The sequence below is a fragment of the Alligator mississippiensis genome, chromosome 8 (assembly GCF_030867095.1).
Source record: "Alligator mississippiensis isolate rAllMis1 chromosome 8, rAllMis1, whole genome shotgun sequence".
Classification (NCBI taxonomy): Eukaryota; Metazoa; Chordata; order Crocodylia; family Alligatoridae; genus Alligator; species Alligator mississippiensis.
This window is the reverse complement of record NC_081831.1, coordinates 72,182,905-72,190,419: the sequence shown is the minus strand read 5'-3', so window position 1 is coordinate 72,190,419 and position 7,515 is coordinate 72,182,905. Positions and strand designations below refer to the sequence as shown.

At 45.8% G+C, this 7,515-nt stretch overlaps 1 long non-coding RNA gene across 3 annotated transcripts in view; it reads left to right on the top strand.

The window, feature by feature from the left end:
- The first annotated feature begins 2,107 nt into the window (after positions 1-2,107).
- LOC109283237 (uncharacterized) overlaps positions 2,108-7,515 on the top strand; it is a 171,492-nt gene continuing 166,084 nt past the window's right edge. For all 3 annotated transcript variants that reach the window (XR_009464007.1, XR_009464006.1, XR_009464005.1), the window contains exon 1: positions 2,108-2,207. This is a non-coding gene — a long non-coding RNA (uncharacterized LOC109283237). The remainder of the gene's footprint in view (positions 2,208-7,515) is intronic.

Below are 7,515 nucleotides of genomic sequence, written 5' to 3'. Positions count from 1 at the left end.
GCCATGCACCCTGCTGGGGTCCTGCGGCCATGCATTGCAGCCCTGGGCACCATGCACTGGCTGGGCAGCAGCTCCAGCCTCAGCCCTGCCCTGCCCAACTCCCTCCCTCTCTATGGGGGTCTCAATCCCCCCTCACCCCTCAGACTTACCTGCGGTAGCTGCTCTCCAGTACATGGCACTCCCTGCCTGACCGCCCTCCTCCTGCTCCCCCCAGCCCCTTGCAGGCTGGACCTCGGCCAGCCTGCAGATTGCGCTTCGCAAAACTGCAACATCTGCATGTTTCTCTGTTTAAAATGAGAAATCCGCATCTTTCTCATGTAACAGGGGAAATCTGCATTTTTTTTTTTCCTCCGTTTTCCCATGAGAAATGGAAAACCCAGATCCCTGGTGATGATACTGATATATTGATGCTCCTCGCTCACCTTGTGCCTTTCAGACAATGCCCCCTAACCCCTGAGCCACTAGCTTGCAATGAAGCAGAGGAGCTGGCATCAGTCCCTCCTACTGTTGTAACACAGACTGATAAGCCCCCAACACTGAGTTAGGGTTACCATATGTCTGGGTTTTCCTGGACATGTCCTGCTTTTGGGTCTTCTGATCTCCGTCTAGGTGTTTTTTTTAAATATGAACAAATGTCCGGGATTTTGCTCTGCTCTGCTCTGCTGGTGGGAGCTCGGGGAGGGCAATTAGAGGCAGCAGATGATTTCTAGGCCTGCAAAACTGAGAATAAGCTTTCTCAAAGGATTCCTGCTAACTCCCAGGGAAGAAATATCATGGGAACACTTTGCCTCATGGTATTTGTGATGCTGTGCTTAAAGACTAGGACCTGAGTGCACAGCTGCTTAAAATTGGAAGTGGGGAACGAAAGCTAATCAGGCTTCTGTGGATCTTGGGAAAAGGTTACTATGAGAAGGTGGTGACAACCTCTTGTGGGAATAGGTGCCTTATATCCAAATCGGTATATACATCCCCATTTCTCCTTCCCTTAGAAATTTCTTGAGCACTCAAAATGCTGTTTTGACTTTACCAGTCCTGTATTCTTTGTATATCCAAAGTGGTATAACCTTGTTATTGGGTTAAGTCAACTTTGTGAGAGAACTTGTCATAGGTTTTGTGAGTCACTGACTCAGGGACACACTGATTAGTTAATAAGGTCACTGAAATTGTAAGAAATCTGTTGCAGCAGCTGAAATCAGAGGGTTTTGTACCAGTGGCAACTCTGAGTTGCATCTGCTCTGTGTATTAATATGGTCGGTGAGTAGCTGATTTGTGATAAAATTGGACACAGGTGTAAAGCTATTCATGCATGTAACAAGAAAAGGCTTGTGCCATTGCATCAGGTGCCTGGAGTCTTTCAGTGTAATGGGCCAAACTTGGTGATGTTGAAAAGTGTTATTTTATTTTATTTTTTTTTTTGTAAATCAGTCCCATGGAAGAAAAAGTCTTCAGTGAGGGTCTGTGCTATATTCTCCTTCCTCTGCACTGGGTATCACTAAAAGGCCAGTGCAGTTACATGATAGATTTGCATTTGTCAAAAGTATGGGTGGCAATAGTGGAGCATGGGTTATAGTGCTCTGGGAGCAGTAGCAATCTGATCTTCTAGCCACCCATCTTAAATACAAGCAGAAAATGACACTAGTGTATACAAAAAGTGTGTAAGTGTTGGGGAGCACCTTGGAGAAATACAGCTCCTCCATCTCCCCCAGGCAAAATTATTATTAGCCTGTCAGATGGTACAACTGGCCTGTGAGAGATTTGAAAAGGCAAAAACCAAACCAAAGAAAAAAATAGTAGTATTCATGTTAATACATGAATAATCCCTGAGATGCTGTGTGCAAGACCCTGAGGAGAGAAAGGATTCATCTTATTATCAGCAGAGTAGGTGGGTAGGCTGCTGGCTTTCCACCCTTAGCAGAAGGCAAGGAGGTTTTTTACCCAGCAACCTTGAAGAGGGACACTTTCATAGATAGACCCAGAGTTATGTTTCATGCAGTGCTCTGAGGATGGAGCCACTGAAATCACAGGTGTGCAAGTTAATGAGGTGTTAATTGGCTAGCAGGAGAATATAAACAGGAAGTTCTCCTGTGTATTGCTGAAGTAAGTACCTTTGATAAGCTTTGAAATACAAGCAAGTCTGTTGTTGGGCTAAATGCTGCTTTTAGAAATCCTTAATGCCCTGGACTACATTTGAGAAGCTTGATAAATAAGTGAGTGGTCTCCTCCTTAACCATTATGCTTTGCTAATTAGTCTCTGATTTTAAGGAAATTTGGGATCTGCCTTAACTGACTGAGAACTTGTTTGTGCGTTCTCACAGATGTGTAAATTTAGCTGTCCAGAATTTCTTTAATAGGCAAGAGTGTAGGAAACATGATTACTATTGATGGACAAATCTGCTGTTCTGACAGCTATCCTGTTTATTGTGGCTGGTTCTGTGTTGAAAGCTATAGGCAAAATATTGCTGCCCTGCCTTTCTGTTAGGGTAGTTAACTTCTGACTTGTTTTTATGCCTTTATTGACAGGTTTTCTTTTTGGGATAATACCTTTCTTGCATCCTTTTTTCCTATTCTCCATCCACAAAGGCTCTCGGGAACCTTTGGTCCAACTTCATTGTCCTTTTACTGCATGTACATGCACACGGCTGCTAAGCAGCCTGGAGAGCAGCTCCCTTGGTAAGTGGGGAGGGGGGATTGAGGACCCCATAGGGAGGCAGGGAGTTGGGCAGGACTGGGGCTGCTGTCCAGCTGGATGGTACGTGGGGCTTGGGGTCTGGGGCCACAATACGTGACTGCAGGGCACCAGCAGGGAATGGGATGGGGCTGCTGGCAGCTGGTCCAGGGAGCAGGGGGTGGGGCCAGCTCCCCCCCCACTTTGTACACTCCCAGGGTCCGGGGATCCAGGCCCTGCAGATCTGTGTGTGGGGCGGACATGGGCATGGGCGGTGGGCTTGGGTTCCTGCCCTGCTGCCCTCCCCCAGGGCCTCCACAGCCCAGTGGGTGCGACCTGGCACAGCGGGGCCACGCGGGGATCTTCTTGCCGCCGTGAGCTCCGCACTGCCCTGGTGAAGCGTCCCCTGCATGTGCAGCAGCAGTGAAGGGCACAACCCCGTGCCACCATGCCTGCTGCTGCCAGACATGCAGGGGACACATCACTAGGGCAGCGTGGAGCTCGCAGCGCCAAGGAGATCCCTCTGGCTTCATTGTTCCCTGCAGGGCCAGGTCACACCTGCCAGCCTGGGGGAGGGCAGCACGGTGGGAGCCTGAGCCTGAAGTGGGCAGTTCACTCTATCCCTGCCTGGTGCACAAATTTGGGGGGCGTGGATCGCTCCTGCCCCACACAGGAGTGTGCTCAGTGGCGGGGTGCTGGCTCCTCTTCCTGCTCAAGCCCACAGCAGGTGGAGGTGAGAAGGAGAGGACTGGGCTCCCTTCTGCTGCAGCCTCCACCTCCTGCCAGGGGCAGGGGGCTGTGGACCCAGGACCCTGGCTCCATAGCCCTGGCAGCATGGGGCCTCATCTGGCAGGGCTGTTGCTGGGGGAGTGAGGGGCACTAGCAGGGCCAGGGGGCTATGGGAGGCTGGGGGGAAGTGAGTGGCATCAGTGGGGCTGTGTGGGGGCGGGAGGGGCCTTTCATTTTAATTATGGATTTTGGGGGTTTTATCAAAGAATTTGTGATTGGTGTGTTTTTTGTTTTTTTTTTTTATCAGGGAAAAACAGGATCCCTGATTTACTACCTATCATTAGTGATATTCTCCCTTGTGATGTGTTTTGAAATAGTTTTGGATGAAAAGTACTGTAGAAGAGCACTTGTGCAGTGATGTAGTGCTATATGCATCTCAACACGGGGTAAATCTGGAATACGGGTCAGAAAGAGGATCACCTATCCTATCTGCAAACACTTGGGAGCTCTTGAGGAACGATGCTTTGCAGGTTGTCTTTGGAGTCCACAAACTATGCCACTTGAATTGCCCAGGAACAGTCAAGGTTTGCTGACCCCAGGGGCCAGAGAACCCTGGCAGAGTTTTCAAAGGACTCTGAGGAGAGCAAAGACAAAATTAGGTTCTGGCATGGGTACTGCTGAGGCTGTCTGAACAAGCAAGGTCTACCTAGGTCACCAAAGTGGGGTGGAAGGAAGTTGGGTAAGAGAAATCTGTCCAGAAATGGTTATATTGAAATCCTCTTTCTCTAGAGCTCTCTCCTGCTGCTCTGAGGCAAGGAACCTCAGGTAACTGCATCTAGGTAGGTTTGTAGACTAAAGCAGTTGTTTGCTCAGATGGAGTAGTACACCCCACACTCAGTCTCTGAATGTGAACATTGCAAGCTTCATCCTGAGCCAGGGCACAAAGTCCAGCGCTTTGCAACAACCCCATTTTACAGATGAGGAAACTGAGGCCCAGGGTGTGGAAGGGACTGGCTCACAGCCATCTCGCAGGGTAGTGGCCGTTCCAGTGATTGAACTCAAGTTTTCTGAGTCCTAGCTCTATCCATTAGGCTGTGATGCTTCAACACCACCCCAGTACTCAGACCAGTATGCAGCATTTGTAAATAGATGAGTATCCTCAAAACCCTCAGTGTGTGTTTCACTAGATCTTGGATATTGCTGTTGCTTCACAGCTCTGGCTTGGCCATCCTAAAGTGGGTAGCAGGTATAGCGCAGGCCTGCTCTTTGGGAGCGGTGTGGTGTTGCCTATGTGTAGAGTAGAACTGTCTTCACTCCCAGGGAAGGAGTGGGAGCTCCCTGGGTGACAACATTCATTTCAACAGCATTGGCTAAGTTCCCCGTGGGATCCCAGATGGATTAGTTTTAGGTCCATTTGAGGTTTGGATTGTGATGATAAAACTCAGCTCTCGTAGGCTTATGCAGCACTTCAGGGATATAAAGTGCTATAGATGTGTGCACGCTCTGTGCTCTGAGGCAGCTGCTTTTCAGTGTTCAGCAGTGCATAAACCTACACACTCGGGAGACCTGTGAGTGTGATGTGCTTTAAATGTGGAGTCACTGCTGCAGCCTGAAGAAATAAGGAATAATGAATGGGTGCCTCCAAATTCACCTTGATGGCTGCTGTCAGCACTGCTACTATCCAGCTGTTTGTTCTCCCTGAACTCGGCAAGGCAGGAGCGAAAGCCAAATGAGGTTGGGGGCCGAGCAGGAGACAATGGGTGCTGCTCTTGCTGGTTCCCTTTCCTCCAGTGAAGTGGGATAAAGGGTGTAGCCTAATTTTGACTGTCTGGTTAATTTTTAAATTGTGATCCAATGTCTTGGTCTAGGATCCCAGCATGTTGTAATGACTTGGTGTAAGTATATGGCCAATTTTCTAGGATCAGATGCCTGTCCTGGGGTTCCCTGTCGTTCTGCTTAGCAGAGCTGCTGCTTGACATAAGAATATTTGTTTCTGCTGTTTGTCCATTCCTGTATTCTTCAATCGCACCCAACCAATTAGTTGGATTGCCGTTATCCCTGAACTGCATGGAGCAGGCAGGCAAAATTATTCATTTGTAGCAACCAGATAATTGTTTCCAACGGATTAAATTTGAATAGGTTTTCACTATTTGAAAAATGACCAAAGACATCGGTGTTTACTAAAAAACACTTGCAATTTATCTCTGAAGTAACCATTTGGAGTCTATTATAAATATCTCAACATATAGTAGAATGGATGTTTTGTAGTCCTACTTTCTGTGGCAGAGTATATAAAAATTCATAACCTTTTTGTTCTTATTTAGCTGTAAGTCACATTTTCTCCAAACCTACCAAGATACTGACTGTATCACTTTTTCATTAATACAATGACTTCCTATTATAAATCAGAAGTGTCCTTGGCTCATGCTCTTTTTATTTTCCATCCATCTAAACAACCTGCAGCTATTACTTGATAAGCATCTGAATGTTCTTCTTGTCAAATATGTATTATCACTTTTTTTTTTTTTTGGTTCAACGTAGTGTCTTTCTAGTGCCTTTCACTTTCTGATAGGACCATATAACTTTATAGAATAAAGCTTGGGAAAACCCCCTTAAAACCTCGCTAATTTATTTTCTTAACTGAACAAAAATTAATGTAACACAGAAATATTGTAAATACTGTATAGGATATGCCCCTGTCGGACTGCCATGGGAACAGGGTGATGTAACAGTTGTGAGAAGGTAGTTCATGCACCCCTTTAGTAGTTGACATCCTTACTGGTAGCGTTACAGAATAACCCAAGGATTATACAGGAAGGGATACACTCTCTTGCTATGGTAGAAAGAACAGGACTAAAATCTTGGAAGGTTTCTGTTGACATCAGGTTTTGTAAATGCTTGTTATAAAACGTGAAGTTTGGGTATTATTCAACCTGGCAGTATGCATATAACTTTTCTCCTTCTGCAGCTGTCAAAAGATCCTCTCTATTTATTAGCGCCTACACCATAGCTGTTTCTGCACTTGCAGTAGATTTAAAACATTAAAACATGATCTTTAGAAGTGGCAAGGAATATAACGCTGTGTGTCAGCAACACATCCATCGTTTCAAAACCCTTTTTAAAAGAAGAAGAAAGATGAAATGTTACACTAGTGATATTTGCATGTCTCCTTTTTTTATACTTTGTTTCTATTGTTGTTCAGTGTCTATCCAGAACACAGGCTTTTGTAAGTAAATGTAGGCCTTCCGTACAAACGTTATGCCAGTTGTAAGCACCTCTGGAGAATGGTATCTTGTTGCCATGGGAAATTTTTGGGTTTTCCTTTGTCAAGAATGGCTGGTTGATTTAAAAAAAAAAAAAAAAAAAATGTGAAGGGAGTTGAGGGGAGAGGCACCTAAGTCTCTCAAACAATGTGAATCCTCTTTCCACATCACAAAAAAAAAAAAAAATCACTTAAACTGTAGTGTAGGAATGAAAAGGGGAAATCTTTGTTTAAAACTATATCATGCATCTTATTAAAAGTCTTTTCCTCTGTTGACATAATACCAGGGCACAGAGCTGGGTTTATCTATTTCACTTTGGACTTAAACTCTTTCTCAGAACAGCTCTCTTATGAGTCATTATTTTATTTTTCCAGCTCAAGTTGATCTCCGATTCTCCCTTTCTGCCTTATCCTTCATCCAACTCTCAAAGATTCAGGATAAAAAGGATCACAGAGTTCTTTTTCTTTTCTGCCAGGGATATGTACATTACTAGAGGGCAGTTCCTTCACAGAGAAATGAATTATAAGTAACGTGCTTTTATTTACTTGCCCTGTAGCATAAGGAGTATAGACAAACCAAGCTTTTACTCTTAAAGTTGAACATCTATAGCTCATGAGGACTTAAATTGTTGAGGGCCCTAGCGCACACTGTATTTCTAACACGATTAACGCCACCAGGTGGGCATTCATCTGGGCACGAAGCTGAATGCCTGAAGCAGGCATGAAGATGGGACTCCCAGTTGCATGCCTGCTTTGTAAAAGTCCAGTGCCCTGTGAGCTTGATGTTGGAAAGAGGCTCCCAGATGTTGGGCCAACTGTGCCCTGGCCTGCAGTTGGGAGCCCCAGTTTCGTGCCTGCT